This window comes from Mesocricetus auratus, unplaced genomic scaffold (genome assembly GCF_017639785.1).
Source record: "Mesocricetus auratus isolate SY011 unplaced genomic scaffold, BCM_Maur_2.0 Super-Scaffold_100010, whole genome shotgun sequence".
NCBI classification, from domain to species: Eukaryota; Metazoa; Chordata; class Mammalia; order Rodentia; family Cricetidae; genus Mesocricetus; species Mesocricetus auratus.
In genome coordinates this window covers 24,408,992-24,425,828 of record NW_024429194.1, presented here as the reverse complement: position 1 = coordinate 24,425,828, position 16,837 = coordinate 24,408,992, and the positions used below count along the sequence as shown (strand labels likewise).

The 16,837-nt window shown below is 42.9% G+C and overlaps 1 protein-coding gene across 8 annotated transcripts in view; it reads right to left on the bottom strand.

Moving 5' to 3' along the window:
- Positions 1-1,152, bottom strand: part of LOC101840310 (nuclear autoantigen Sp-100-like) — a 51,365-nt gene extending 50,213 nt beyond the window's left edge. For all 8 annotated transcript variants that reach the window (XM_040753155.1, XM_040753151.1, XM_040753158.1 and 5 more), the window contains exon 1: positions 996-1,152. The gene's annotated coding sequence lies outside the window, so the exon portion shown is untranslated. The remainder of the gene's footprint in view (positions 1-995) is intronic.
- Positions 1,153-16,837: the final 15,685 nt, after the last annotated feature.

Sequence of the window (16,837 nt, the reverse complement as noted above, 5' to 3'; positions counted from 1 at the left end):
CATTCTAATATGAAACCAGCTTGGTGGTGCAGGCCAGTGATTCAGAAGATCAAAGCAACAGGATCACAAGTTCAAGGTCAGCATGAGACACTTAGCAAACCTTGATTTTAAAATACATAGAGATATATAGTCAAGCATAATCAAGGCCCTGGGTTCAACTACAGTACTGGATAATAATGTCTGACTTCCTTTGCAGTGAAGGACACACTGACTTTATTATTTCTGGGTAGCACATCTGAATCACTACGGCTGGAGCAACAGAGGTCTACCATCTCCTTGTCAGAGCTGACATGGACCTAGAACATGTGAAAATAAAATCCTTCAGCTTGCCCTGACCTTTGCTACCAAGGGCCATTCCTCCCTCAGATCAGGAAATGAGAGTGGGAGCTCAGAGCAGGAGTGAGCCTGGGCACAGCTTCCTAGGTGACAAGTCCTGCCTGACAGGTAGGAGACCATGATCGGCAGGGGCAGCTGTTTACCCTGAGCCTCTGCTGTTTGATCTTCTTCCCTGAGGTGACTTAGTGAAAGCAGAGAGAGCAGAGGGGCTGACAATACTCAGGGTTCATGAGGAAACAACAGAACCAAGTCACAGAGGTCCCCAGGAGTCCCTGACAGCTGTGACCAGAGTCTCCTTCTGACAGCTGACAGTGGTGACAAGCAAGAAAGTTGTGACTGTGTGTATAATGGCAAGCTGGCCTTGCCCGCAGGTATCTTACTGAGATTTAAAAAATGACAGATGTTCTCTGTCTGTCTGTCTGTGTTCTCTGCCTCTCTGTCTCTCTCTGTGTTTCTGTCTCTGTCTCTCTCTGTCACTCTTTGACTCTCTCTCTCTCTCTCTCTCTCTCTCTCTCTCTCTCTCATCTCTCCTCTCTAACTACAGTTCAGAGCTTCCTCATATCCAAGGGTTTGCCTGACTGAAGCTGCAGTCACTGAACTCAAGACATGAAATCACCCATGTTGTCAGAGGGCAAAGTTACAGAGGGAGAGAGACCCACCTGGTGCTGAAGCTGCTATTTTCCCTCTTCCAACTCTTGCCAGGGCCTGGGAGGGAGAGCTCTGATCCTGGGTCTCCTCACAGGATTCCAGACTGAGTGCTCTGGCCCACAGCTGAGAGCAGGAAGTCAGCCTGAGCACCAACTCAGCAGGGAGGGCTCCGCCCTGATGGGGAAAAGAAAAACGAAAGTATTTCTTTAATTTCAAGTGTACTGCTATGAGATACTGTCCTTCCTTTCCTTCTTTCCCGAAATGTGTTGGCAAGGAGGAGAAAAGGAGACCTAGTGGATTGCAAAGGGGCACACCAATGACAAGCATGGCCACTTCCTGGGAGTGCCTTACTTTTGCAAATACACAAAAGAAAACCCCAAAGCAACAGCAACAAAAATCCCTCCCCTTAAACCCAAACTATTCTCAGGTACCTCTGTGTGTAGGGGAGCAGAGTACACCCAGGGTTGCCTCAATCCTTTTTTTTTTTTTTTGTCTTGTCCCTGGCTGAGGTGGTTTGGGTGGAGGAGAGACAGGGAGGAAGGAGCAAAATCTTTGAAGCTATCTCTCAGGCTAGCAGGAGAACCCAGAGCTGGACCCTGACCAAGAGAAGCTTTCCCTCAGACCTGAAGAGAAGTGCAGTTGTGAGGGAGATGCCCCAGCTTGAAAGACACCTGGGGAGAGCAATGTCTCTGAGGAGTTCCCATCCCAGCCTAGAACTCCTCTGAGGGTGGAGGAAGCTGCCACAGTGGCCACCAGGGAGGAAGAACTTGTCCACCTCCTGAGATGTGGGCCTGAGAGAGATGGGCAGACACCTGCAGGGAGTCCTTCTAGGAAGCCCCCAGGGTCATGAGGACACATGAGCTCCCTCTCTCTTCCTCCTTCTGGGAAGACTTTCTCTCAGGAGCTTGGAGGACTGGGGTGAGGCTGCACCCTGTCAGGTCTCCCAGCGGGCTTCTTGCCTGCACAGACCATGGCTCTACTCTCATCGCTTGGCTCAAATGCACAGGGACAGGCTGGCGTGGGGCTGGAGTGGGCATGGCTGGCAGCAGAGCCTGAGGCCAGGCCTGGGGTTAGAGTTCAGGGCGCCTTTCATAGACTCACGTCTTAGCCAATTCTACTTCTACCAGGAATAGAGCATTCTGACATGATTTTATGTTTTAAAGGATGTGTATGTTTCTGTATGGGTATGTGCACATGAGTGCAGTGGCTGATGATACCAGAAGACAGTGCGGGATCCCTGGAGCTGGGTACCCATGGGAGCTTCTAAGCCAAGCTATAGTGACAACAGTAGTATCTTTGAACCTTGCCTGCAAGAATCAAGTATCAGAAGTTTGGTCCTTACCAGTTGAGTTAATTTGTCAGATATAACCTGAATTTACCATGTATCACTCCAATAATACTGTAGAGTAAGAGCCTAGGGACAATTTTTAATTTCCCCAATAAATCAACCAGCCGTCTCAATACAAGACTCTAGGCAATGCAAGACTTTCAACGGCTTCTCTGAGCCAATGTGTGTTGGGATCCAATGCATATATGTCACTGGTTCTCTCCCATTCTTGGAGACCCAGAGGAGTGGCACCAGGAAGAGCCAGAAGCCACCACTGTATCGTCTTGTGACTATGACTGGCACTACTGGATCCTCAAGGAGGTTTTCTGCATCCATCCCTCCTAGTCTGTCAGGTGTAACTCCTGGGAGGTGAGGAGCACAGGAAAGAGCGTATGGCCCCACCTACCTACCCACGGCAGCTCTGGAAGGATGCCACGCAAGGGTCATTGTCAGTATTCTGACATCTGTATTGGTCGACCCTTAGGGTCCCAGGATACATCCTCATCTGCAGCCCCTAAGAGCACCCCCTGTGCACGTTCACTATACTCTTATAAAGGCCCACCTTTCTCCTGGCCCCCCTCTTTCTCTTCTGCCGCTCTTGTCCCCAGGAATGAGTCTCTGACCCCTCTCTGCCCCTCTCTCTGCCCCCTTCTCCTCCATTCTCTGCCCCTTCTCTCACCTCTTCCAATAAACTTCCCATGTGAGTCCTGTTGTATGGCATGACTCCTTCCTCTTTGTTTGCTTTTTATTATTATTAGCATGCACTGTCTTCCAGGACCGCCTTAAACTGGAGAGTCCTCTCTTGAAATCTTCATCTCAGCTTCTCTCTAAGTCCAGTTGTGTGTTGAAGAAGTGCTTGCTGGTTTGGGCAATAGCAAAAAGTATGTTTTCAGTTTTAATGAGAGATCCAAGGAACTCTAATGCCTCTAACCCTTGCCCAAGGACAGATACTTCCTGAAATACAAGAGGCTATTGCTTATGGGACATAACAAGCCACAAGATTTCAGTCCCCTAAGCAAGTTTGTTTGATCCACTGCACCAGATGTGCTTGGTCACCTGTGGGCTGGAGGTATGTAGGCAAAGAATATGTCAGGACCTATGCTTGCCCCTGATTGGGTGTAATGGGAAATATGGTGATTTATGGAGTTGCTTTTTTAAGACTCTGTAAAATGTGACTCATTACCATTTTCTGGGAACCCAGAAATGGACCCAGTCAGAGCCCATGATCCTGGCTCTTATTAAATTAAAGCTTGCTTCAAATGTGGCTCAAAATTATGGTAGTGGTCTTATTCTTGCCCTGATGGATTAACACAAAACCAGAATATTTTATTCTCCTATATCAACAATTCTGCCAGTACTGTAAAGGGAAACTTGGGTGTGAGATGTTCAGGGAAGGGGGAGACCTTTAATGGCATGCTTCCAGAGCTGCCATGGGATAAGTAGGTAGGCCACAGGTAGAAGGAAATGAGGAAAGAGACAGGTTTAGGCTTAGGGCTTTATAGACCAAATTTTTATCATTTTCCCTACCGTTGGTTCTAAACTGTTGGGGAAGTCCTGTGTATATGTCAATAAATTACTGCTGGCCAATAGGAATCTAGATAGGTGGGGCTAGGAGTCCAGGAGGATTCTGGGAAGGAGAAACACAGGAGAGTTCGAGATGTAACGCCATGGGGTAGGAGCCCGGAACTATTCTCCGGTAAGAGACATACTTAGATTAACAATTATGGGGTAATTACTTAAGTCAGAGCTAGCCAGTAAGAAACAAGCAAGGCCAACAGCTTCATAATTAATACAGCGTCTTGTGTGTTTATTTGGGGACTACAAAACGGCAGAGCCCAGGCAGCTGGCGGGTGATAAACCAAAGCGGCTAGCAAAGAAAAAGCTTCTCTTTACATAAACCATCTGACAGATAGGAAAAATGAAGAGACAGAATGGGGATCAAAACACTGTTGGGACTAGGGAAGTTTCCACAGTTAAGAGTGTGTTTTGGCCTTCCAGGCCCCAAACTCCGGCAATCCCAGCTAGGTGAGCTTGGGTCTCCAGGGGGACTCTCCCCATCCTCCGCCTGACCCCCATCCCCTGGATTTTCGATCTTCCAGGGCTGTTCCTGGCATCCAGAAGACCCGCCCACACAGGAAAGACATCAGCCCTTCCAGGCCCCAAACTCTGGCGATCCCAGTCGGCTTCAGGAAGGAAGGAGACCAGAGGAGACAGAAAGACCCCACCAGCACCCACTGGAAGAAGAAATGGGAAGAAGACAGAATAAGAGCTCACTCAGCAGTCAAAAGACCAACATGATTCCACCAGAATCTAGGGAACCAATGCCAACAAGACCTGAAAAGCACTACATAGATGAAGCAGAGGAGACAGACCTTAAAAATCATTTTATGAAGATGATAGAGACCCTCAAAGAAGAAACGAGGAAATCCCTTAAAGAAATAGAGGAAAAAACAAATAAAAAAACATGAAATGGGGGAAAATTCAAGAAATAAACAAATCTCTCAAAGAATCTAAAGAGTACCAAGAAAAAACAACCAAACAAATGAAGGAAACAACTCAAACAGTTGAAGGATTGAAAGCTGAAATAGAAACAATAAAGAAAACACAGAACAAGGGGATGCTGGAAATGGAAAAGCTGGGTAAATGATCAGGAACTACAGATGCAAGTATCACCAAGAGAATACAAGAGATAGAAGAGAGAAACTCAGGTGTTGAAAACTCATTAGAGGATATACAGTCATCAACCAAAGAAAACCTCAAAACCAATAAATCCCTAACACAAATATCCAGGAAATATGGGACACCGTGAAGAAGCCAAACCTGAGAATAATAGGTATAGAAGAAGGCGAAGAGATACAGCTCAAAGGCACAGAAAACATATTCAAGAACATCATAGAAGAAAACTTCCCTAACCTAAAGAAGGATATGCCTATGAAAATACAAGAATCTTTTTTTTTTTTTTTTTGGTTTTACGAGACAAGGTTTCTCTGTTTTGGAGGCTGTCGGTCCAGCCTGGCCTCGAACTCACAGAGATCTGCCTGCCTCTGCCTCCCGAGTGCTGGGATTAAAGGCGTATGCTACCAATGCCCGGCTGAAAATACAAGAATTTTACAGAACACCAAATAGGCTGGACCAGAAAAAGAAGTCACCTTGCCATATAATAATCAAAACATCAAACCTACAGAATAAAGAGAAAATATTAAGAGCAGCTAAAGAAAAAGGCCAAGTAACATATAAAGGCAGACCTATCCGAATTACACCTGACTTCTCAATGGAAACGATGAAAGCCAGAAGATCCTGGACAGATGTCCTACAAATGCTAAGGGAACAAGGATGCCAGCCCAGACTACTATATCCAGCAAAGCTTTCAATTACCATAGATGGAGAAAACAAAATATACCATGACAAAGCCAGATTTAAACAATATGTGTCCATGAATCCAGCACTACAGAAAGTGCTAGAAGGAAAACTTAGATCCAAGGAAGATGACTACACTCAAAAAGACACAGGCAATATATAATCCCACTTTACAAAACACCAAAAGGAAAAGGGAGGAGAAACTATACAAAATAACTTCACTACCAGTAAATCAAGCACAAACAAGAATCATCAATCAATGGTCATTGATATCCCTCAATGTCAATGGCCTCAACTTGCCTATAAAAAGACATAGACTAGCAGAATGTATACAAAGACAGAACCCATCCTTCTGCTGCATACAAGAAACACATCTCAACATCAAAGACAGACGGTATCTCAGGGTAAAGGGTTGGGAAAAGATTCTCCAATCAAACGGACCCAAGAAACAAGCAGGTGTAGCAATCCTAATATCTAACAAACTAGACTTCAAATTAAAATCAATCAAAAGAGATGAAGAAGGACATTTCATATTCATCAAAGGAAAAGTCCATCAAGATGAAATCTCAGTTTTAAACATCTGTGCCCCAAATACAAAGGCACCTACATTTGTGAAAGAAACATTACTAAAGCTCAAATTGCACATAAAATCGCACACACTAATAGTGGGAGACTTCAACACTCCGCTCTCACCGCTAGACAGGACCCCCAGACAGAAACTTAACAAAGAAACAAAGGAACTAATAGAAGTTATGACCCAACTGTGTTTAACAGACATCTATAGAACATTCCACCCAAACACAAAGGGATATACTTTCTTCTCGGTGCCACATGGAACCTTCTCTAAAATTGACCACATAATAGGAAACGTAGCAAATCTCCACAGATACAAAAAAATTGGAATAACCCCCTGTATCCTCTCAGACCACCAGGCATTAAAATTAGAATTCAACAATAACACAATTCGCAGAAACCCCACAAACTCATGGAAATTGGACAATGCCCAATTGCACCATCCCTGGGTAGAGGAAGAAATAAAAAAAAGAAATTGAAGACTTCCTTGAATTCAATGAGAATGAAGACACAACATATGCAAACTTATGGGACACTTTGAAGTTTATAGTACTAAGTGCCCACATGAAAAAACTGGAGAACAGTCATACTAGAGAATTAATAGCACAGCTGAATGTTCTAGAACAAAAAGAAGCAAACTCCCCCAGGAGGAGCAGATGCCAGGAAATAATCAAATTGAGGGCTGAAATCAACCAAGTAGAAACCAGGAAAACACTGAGAAAAATCAATGAAACAAAGAGTTGGTTCTTTGAGAAAATCAACAAAATACACAAACCTCTGTCCAAACTAACCAAAAGACAGAGAGAGAGCATGCTAATTAACAAAATCAGGGATGAAAAAGGGGACATAACAACGGACTCTGAGGAAATCAAGAGAATCATCAGTGCATACTTTGAAAATCTGTACTCCACAAAATTTGAAAATTTAAAGGAAATGGACAATTTCCTGGATAGATATCACTTGCCAAAACTAAATCAAGAGCAGATAAACAATCTAAACAGACCTATAACCCTTAATGAAATAGAAGCAGTCATCAAAAGTCTCCCAAATAAAAAAGCCCAGGCCCAGATGGCTTCAGTGTAGAATTCTACCAGAAATTCAAAGAAGAATTAACTCCAATACTCAAAGTATTCCACACAATAGAAGCAGAAGGCTCACTGCCAAACTCTTTTTACGAGGCTACAATTACCTTGATACCGAAGCCACACAAAGACACAACTAAGAAAGAAAACTCTAGACCAATTTCCCTCATGAACATCGATGCAAAAATGCTCAATAAAATACTAGCAAACTGGATTCAAGAACACATCAGAAAAATCATCCACCATGATCAAGTAGGCTTCATCCCAGGAATGCAGGGATGGTTCAACATTAGAATCTATCAATGTAATCCACCACATAAACAAACTGCGAAAGAAAAACCACATGATCATCTCACTAGATGCTGAAAAAGCCTTTGACAAAATCCAGCACCCTTTCATGATAAAGGTCCTAGAGAGATCAGGGATAACAGGAACATACCTGAGTATAATAAAAGCAATATACAGTAAACCAACAGCTAACATCAAACTAAATGGAGAGAAACTCAAAGCAATTCCTCTAAAATCAGGAACAAGACAAGGCTGTCCACTCTCTCCATATCTCTTAAATATTGTACTTGAAGTCCCAGCTACAGCAATAAGACAACAAAAGGAGATAGAGGGGATACAAATAGGAAAAGAAGAAGTCAAGCTTTCACTATTTGCAGACGATATGATAGTTTACATAAGTGACCCGAAAAACTCTGCAAGGGAACTCCTAGAGCTGACAAACACCTCCAGCAAAGTGGCAGGATATAAGGTAAACTCAAAAAAATCGGTGGCCCTATTATATACAGACGATGAAGTGACTGAGAAAGAAATCAGAGAAACCTCACCCTTTACAATAGCATCAAATATCTGGGGATAATGTTAACCAAGGAAGTGAAAGACCTGTCTATCAAGAACTTTGAGTCTTTAAAGAAAGAAATCAAAGAGGATACCAGAAAATGAAAAGATCTCCCATGCTCTTGGATTGGTAGGATCAACATAATAAAAATGTCAATCTTGCCCAAAGCAGTCTACAAATTCAATGCAATCCCTATCAAAATTCCGGCACAATTCTTCACAGAACATTAATCAACTTTATATGGAAAAACAAAAGGCCCAGGATAGCCAAAACAACCCTATACAATAAAGGAACTTCAGGAGGCATCACCATACCTGATTTCAAGCTCTATTATAGAGCTATAGTCCTGAAAACAGCTTGGTATTGGCACAAAAATAGGCAGGTAGACCAATGGAACCAAATTGAAAACGCTGATTTTAGCCCACACACCTATGAACACTTGATTTTTGACAAAGTAGCTAAAACTATACAATGGAAAAAAGAAAGCATCTTCAACAAATGGTGCTGGCATAACTGGATACTGGTATGCAGAAGACTACAGATAGACCCATGTTTATCGCCTTGTACAAAACTTAAGTCCAAATGGATCAAAGATCTCAACATAAATCCAGCCACACTGAAACTTTTAGAAGAGAAAGTGGGAGATACTCTTCAACGAGTTGGTACAGGAGACCACTTCCTGAACATAACACCAGTGGCACAAACACTGAGATCGACAATTAACAAATGGGACCTCATGAAACTAAAAAGCTTCTGTAAGGCAAAGGACACAGTCAACAAGACAGAAAGGCAGTCCACAGAATGGGAAAAGATATTCACTGACCCCACATCTGACAGAGGGCTAATCTCCAAAATTTACAAAAAACTCAAGAAGCAAGTCTCCAAAACACCAAAGGATCCTATCAAAAGTTGGGGTACAGAACTAAACAGAGAATTCTCAATAGAGGAAGCTAAAATGGCCAAGAGACACTTAAGAAAGTGCTCAACATCCTTAGCCATCAGGGAAATGAAAATCAAAACAACTCTGAGATACCATCTTACTCCTGTCAGAATGGCTAAAATCAAAAACACCGAAGACAATTTATGCTGGAGAGGATGTGGAGAGAGGAGAACACTCCTCCACTGCTAGTGGGAGTGCCAACTCATACAGCCACTTTGGAAAGCAGTATGGAGAATCCTCAGGAAAATGGGAATCAATCTACCACAAGACCCAGCAATTCCACTCTTAGGCATATATCCAAATGAGGCAAATTTCATACAACAAGGGCATTTGCTCCACTATGTTCATAGCAGCATTATTTGTAATAGCCAGAACCTGGAAGCAACCTAGATGCCCCTCAACTGAAGAGTGGATAGAGAAAATGTGGTACATTTACACAATGGAGTACTACTCAGCAGAAAAAAACAATGGAATCTTGAAATTCGCAGGTAAATGGATGGCACTGGAAGAAACCATCCTGAGCAAGGTAACCCAGTCGCAAAAAGACAAACATGGTATGTACTTATTCATATATGGATTTTAAACATGGATCAGGAGAGTGCCAGTCTGCACTTCCACTGACAGAGAGTCTGAGAAACAGGAAAGAACCTAAAAGATATACATGGTACCCAAGAGAAGAGAAATGAGGCAAGATCCTCTGAACAGATGGGGAACATGGCGATGGGTGGGGGGAGGTGGAACTGGGAAATAGAGAGGGGGAGAAGAGGAAGAGAGAGTAGGACATGGAGGAACAGGAAGGTCGACTGGGGGGGGGCTAGGATAGGGGGAAGAGGGAATCATAGGTTAGAAGACAGATCAGGCACCATTGTGACCTCTAGTGATCTAAACGGATGACACCAATTGGCAAGCTAAGCAATAGTGTAGAGACCACCTCGAATGCCTATTCCTGATAGTGAACTTGATGTCTATAACCATCCTGGAGCCTTCATCCAGTGACTGATGGAAGCAGAGGCAAACACCCATAGTTAAATACTGAACAGAACCCAAGGAACCCAGCGGCAGAGAGAGAGGAGCGAAAAGCAAATTGGCAAAGAATGGGCTGGCAAAACCAGCAGAGACAGCTGATCCGAACAGGGGAGAGCTCTTGGACCCCAGACTGACAGCTGGGAGGCCAGCATGGGACTGATCCAGACCCCCTGAATGTGAGAGTCAATGAGGAGGCCTGGGCTACCTATGGGGTCCTGAGCAGTAGATCAGTGTTTGTCCCTCGAATACTAACAGACATCGTGTGTCTATGACACGGAGAGGGTTGCTCTCTCTGCCTGGACTCTTAGGGAAGTGCCTGGACCCTACCCTGAATGAAATGATGGACTCTAGATATCCCCTGTGCTGAAGGAATTGGCAATAGGGTGGGAGGATGGAGGGATGGTAGGGGGTTGCAGGAGGAGGGGAGGGAGAGGGAACTGGGATTGACATGTAAAACAAGCTATTTAAATTTTTTTTTTAAAAAGAGTGTGTTTTGCTCTTACAGAGGACATGGGCCTGGTTCCCAGAGTTTGCTGGAACCTCTATCTCACTCCTGGTTGATCCAGAAAGCCCTACTTCTCTCGGCTCAAACCTTGTCCTCACAGAAAATCTCCAACAAAGAAAAGGGGCCAAAAGCCCATCTCTCCATTCTTGGCAGCTGAGGCAGCTCCTCCCTTGAAGTTGCCAGCCACCCAAGTCTCCACCTAAAGAGGGCCATACTTAAGCCCAAACCCAGCTTATGGAGGATAGGGTATTTAAGCTCCCTGCATTAGTTTGGGCACATGACTTCTGCTTCTTCTCCTGCCTCGATCTCTGGAGGCTGGAGAACTCACCCAGGAGTTGCATTGATCAAAATAAATCCGTTCTTTTACCTTTTCACTTCAGCTTGAGCTGCCTTACTGAATCTGTGGAGAAACCTACTATCAAGGTATAAAAACCCATTACCCAGCGCCCACATCTAGTGACTCTTGACTACCTCTAACCCCAACTCCAGGGATCCCACCCTGTCCTCTTGTATCATCAACCTGCCAGCAAAACACCTGAGAAGCCTCCTTATTTGCCCATATGGTTAATTATAACTAGTTGCTTGGGTATGAATGTATGTAGGTTCTTTTGCTAATTTGTTTTTCACCTGTAATACATAAAATGTTTAATCATGTAAGGGAGATGAAAAACATGTTTTTACTGTATTCATTGTAATCATTCATTTGAATAACAAAATGTAACCACATTGTAATTTATATATTGCCTGAAAGATTTTGCTGGGGTATATAATCTGTAAGGGAAAGAATAAGGGAGAGTTAAAAAGAGTTAAAATGTGCTAGAAGGAAAACATCAAAAATTTGACAAAAGGAAAACATCAGGAATAAGAGAGTTAGAAGGAGCTAGAAGGGAAACACCAAGAATAAAGATACAGTCAGAAGGAAGCCATCAAGGATGAGAGAAGGAAATCACCAGGAAAATAAACAATAGAGACTGAAAAAGAAGAATAAAGAGCGTGAATCAAGAGAGTGTGTGAGTGTCTTTTCCCCTTAACCCTCTCAAATAGAAAAGTCATAGTTTCACTCCCCATCCCCTGGGAAGGTCTAAGACTGGGGCCTCCTGAGGCCCTAACCGGGCCCTCCTTGAGTAGGGAGGTGAGTTCCCAGAGAGCAGGGCTCCATGCCTGGGCAGACCAGGCAGGAGAGGCCCGGAGTGGGCAGATGCCTCTCTCGCTGGAGCTTGGAACAGACTCACGGACAGAAAGTTGTAGTTTGCACAGATGCCACGGATTCTCGTCCAGCCCTGGGCTGTCTGGAGGTTGGTTCTCCCTTCCTCATCTGATTGATGGTCTCTTCTTGATGACGCAATAAACATGACTTTCTCATCCCACATGCCCTCGTTAGCTTTCTATTTCTGTGACGAAACCCCATGACCAAAAGCAATTTGGGAGAGAAAGGTTTAGTTTATCTTACAGCTTATAGTCCACCATGAAGCAGGAACTGGATCAGAGGCCATGGAGGAACTCTGCTTGCTTGATTGCTCTTCATAGCTAGCCCAACCTGCTTTCTTATATATCCAATGACCACTTAGACAGTGCTGACATTGCCCACAGAGGGCTGGGCCCTCCCATGTCTATCATCAATCCAGAAAATGCTCCCATAGACTTTCCTGCAGGCCAACCAGAGGGAGGGATTTTTATTAATTGAGTCCTTCTTCCTAGATGATCTTATCTTGTTTTGTTGATAACAAAAACAAACAGAAACAAAGCCCAACTAACACACACTGCACACATGTGGGGTGCTCTTTCCTTGTGTTTCTAATGCCCCAACATTATTTGCATTTGTAGTTTCTCCAAGTTCATGGTTTAAATATTAGGGTCTTGGTCCTCAGGGTTGCCTAAAAAGGATTTGTCTTCTGCATATCTTGCCCATATTCCTGAATTCACAGTTGTTTGCCTCTGCCTCGCTTGACTGCCTACATGCTCTGATCTTACGTCCAGAGGTGGGTAGAGAAGTATAATGACCATGTTCCTTCTGTGGGGCAAAATTAATTTTCGCCTTTGGGTTCAGGTCCTAAGATCATGACACAACTGGACCTCTCACATGACAACTCCATTTGCCATCACTGGGGTAACAGGTTGGGAGTCCTTCTCTATATAAGATCACTGAAGAAAACCTGTTCAATGTTTTATTTATTTGATTTTCCAAGACAGGGTTTCTCTGTGTATCCCTGGCTGTCCTGGAATTTGCTCTGTAGACCAGGCTGGCCTTGAACTCAGAGATCCACCTGCCTCTGCCTCCTGAGTGCTGGGATTAAAGGTGTGCACTACCATGGGCTGGTTCCCTTTCCTGTTTGGATTAAACCCTTAATTTTCCTTAATTAAATAAATATTTAAACTATTACTTATTTAGAATATTCTAAATCCAAGGCATTGGTTATAATTTTCTAATATATAAATACAGATATTCTCGCACTTCTCAATAACTTTAAAATTATGATATATCATCCCATTTTTCAGAAGATGCAAAGGTCAATTCAGAAGATCTAATCTTTCACCCAACTAAATGTTTGGATTTACTGTTGTTAGTTTTCAGGCATCTATACTTGTCTGCTCTTGGGGTTCTGACAGGATTCGCCCTCAACTATAGCCACAAAGAGCACACCTGTGCATATTCACTTATTCACTATGTTCCCTTTTAAAAGGGCCCCGCCCACCTCCCCCCCCCTCTCTTTCTCTCTCTCTCTTTGTTCCATACACACACACACCATCTCTCCCCCTCTTTCCTCTCTCCTCTCTTCTGCTGCTCCTGTCTCCGGAGGACAGTCTCCCCCCCTCCCCTTTCCCCTTTTTATGATCCCTTTCCCTAAAAATTATTCCTCTGCTTGAACCCTGTCTCGTGGCATCTTTCTCTCATGTACTGCTTTTCTTAAATTGCAACATTTGTTGCAATTAGCAATGTCTGGCAGATTAGCAATGTCTGGGTTGAAATTCTGCCTCTGTGATCCTAGACAGGTTATCTAGCCTCTCTGGGCCCTGCTGTCATCCCCTATGAAAGGATGTGACAGTGGCACATGCTCCAATGGACATCAAGTGACATCATGAAAAGCATCCATACTCGTGTTTGGTACTTCATCTCCATTGTATGCATTTCTTGTTGTTACTGATCCAATTATCAGTGTCATTTGAGTCAGAATCTCAGCTTCTCACATTGTACTAGGGGATTTTCTTCTCTCTGGATATCTATCATGGATACTCACAATGAAATCAATTATTCCTCAGGCTGGAGAATTAATGATAGAAGAGAAATCAAACTGAGAATCTTCAAGCCTCCAGCCTCCAGATTTCACAATGGCATATTCAATAGGATTTATTTCTTTATTCCATGACTTGTCTTTGGAAACACATCTCTGGCACTTTGGAAGGGTTACTGTGTAGCTTTCAGGTGGGATATGTCATTTAAGAAGAAATTTCTTAAAGTTAACACTTTAAAATGCTTTCAAAGATTTACTTGTTTTTGTTCTGTGTGTGTGTATGTGTGTGTGTGTGTGTATCTGTTTGTGTTTTCTGTATTTATGTATTTGTACCATGTGTGTCCCTGGTGCCCTTAGAGGCCAGAAGAAGGTATCAGATGCCCTGAAACTGGAGTTATAAACAGTTGTAAGCCACCATATGGGTTCCAGAAACCATACCCAGGTTTCTACATGAGCAGCAAGTGCTCTTAACCACTGTGACATGACATCTCTCCAGCCACCAACAAGCCACAAACACACACTCAGAAAAAAAATCTTTTCAGAGTGACTTTTGAAATAATTGTTATACATCTTAAAATATTTCATTCATAATTTGTAACATGAAAATATATCAATATACAAGAGTCTGTATTGCTAGTTGTTCCTCTGCAGCTTCAGATGGTGGGAATAAGAAGCAATGAATGGGAGGGATTGTTATTAGTGATGAGCAGAGGGACCAGGATGCAGTGGGGAGGAGGGATGCAGGAGAAACAAGTGAATTCTTCACGAGTCTGTGTGGTTTGAAGCAAACCTACCTGGAAATGACATCCTAATGAAGCTAGCGACAGGGATGGATCAATATACAGAAATATCAACCCACAACCTAGACTGGCCATAGGGTGAACAAATACACACCAATGTACACATGCAATAATCTGACCCAGCAGAAACACTGGGTATGATGAACACAAATGGAGCTTGGACTGCAATCATGCTCATGACCCCAAAAGATATTGAGTCTAACCCAGGTCCACATTTCGTGTTAAAGATTCTATAATTATTTTTCTTTGTAACTTAACTTTGTATAGGCAATATTAAATTAAAAACATGAAATTGTACTGCAAATTGTATTATTTGTTCACATACCATTAAGGTTAGTAGAGCAGAGTGGGTTGGATAGACAGAATCCCCCATGGGTCAGGGAGGTTCCATGTAGCAGAAGACAGGGCATCAATCCTGAATTTGTGGCTCTGGGACTCCTTCCCTACACAGTCCATGCTTGCCTCTGACCCTTACTTCTGACCTCCAGCCCCTGCTATCTTCCTTGACAACTTCCCTTTCTAGACAGCTTCCTTCAGTATTCCTGACAAGAGAGCCATTTGCAAAAGCTCATAGAGAATGGAGATAGCAAAGCCTAGGATTCTTCCAGACCTATTTCGGGCTCAGTGTGCAGTGGATGCACCACCACCCTTCAGTGGCTCCAAGTCCCTCCTGCAGGCCAACCCTGCTCCAGATTCTGAGTACCCAGTCTCCCTGTAATTACCTGCTAGGCTCCTTCAGTTCCCTTCCCCCCCCCCCCCCGTTCTCAATCCTCTGTGTCTCTCTGTCTCCCTGTCTCTCTGTCTGTCTCTCTGTCTTCAGGGCTTAGAGGGATTTATCTTTTCATAGTGGATCCTGATGCAATGGGTAAATAAAATTCTCATAAAACAAAATGTGTTTTGGTTAGGAGTTTACGTGAAAATGGACTCTCAGAAGACCTCTATGAAAAAGTACAGATTAACCAAGTGAAAAGAGACATCAGGAAATCCCAAAGAAGGAAACCGTACACACTCTACCACCAGCAACAACAAAGCAAAAACAGTAATTAGCAGCTACTGATCATTAATGTCTCCTAATATCAATGAATTCAATTCTCCTATAAATAGACACAAGCTAACAGAATGGATACAAAAACAGGATTCCCTCCTTCTGCTGCATACAAGAAACACAGCTCAACTTCCAAGACAGACATTACCTCAGAGTAAAGAGTTGGTAAAAAAAAATTCCAATAAAATGGACCTAAAAAACAAGCTGGTGTAGCTAGCCTAATATCTAGCAAATTAGACTTCATACTAAATTAATCAAAAGAGATGAAGAAGAACATTTCATATTCATCACAGGAAAAATCCATCAAAATAAAGTCTCAATTCTGAAGATTTATGCCCCAAATACAAGGGCACCCACACTAATATGCTTAAATCATACATTAGACCCCACACACTAATAGTAGGAGACTTCAACACCCCACTCTTACTAATGGGCAGGTTTGCTAGACAGAAATTTAACAGAGAAATAAGGGAACTAACAGATTTTGTAACTCCATTGGACTTAACAGACATCTATAGAGCATACCACCCCAAAACAAAGAAATACTTTCTTCTCAGCAACTCATGGAACCTTCTCTAAAATTGGCCATAGACTCAGTCACAAAGCAAATCTTAACAGGTACCAAAAAATTGGAATAACCCTTTGTATCTTATTGGCTCATCACAGAAAAATTTTAAAAATTGACACAAATTATAGAAAGCCTACAAACTCATGGAGACTGAACAATGCTCAAATGAATCACCACTGGGTCAAAGAAAAAATAAAGAAAGAAATTAAAGACTTCCTAGAATTCAATGAAAATGAATGTACAATATACCAAAACTAGTGGGACACTACAAAAGCAGTGCTAAGAGGAAAGTTCATAGCACTAAGTGCCTACTTAGAGAATGTGGAGAAATTTCACACTAGTGAATTGACAAAACACCTGAAAGCTCTAGAACAAAAAGAAGCAAACTCACCCAGGAGGAGTAGATGAGAGGAAATAATCAAACTAGGGGCTGAAGTCATCAAAGTAGAAATAAAGAGAAAAACACAAAAAAATCATTAAAACAAAAAGTATGTTCTTTGAGAAAATCAACAAGATAGACAAACCCTTACCCAAACTAACCTGAAGGCAGGGAGAA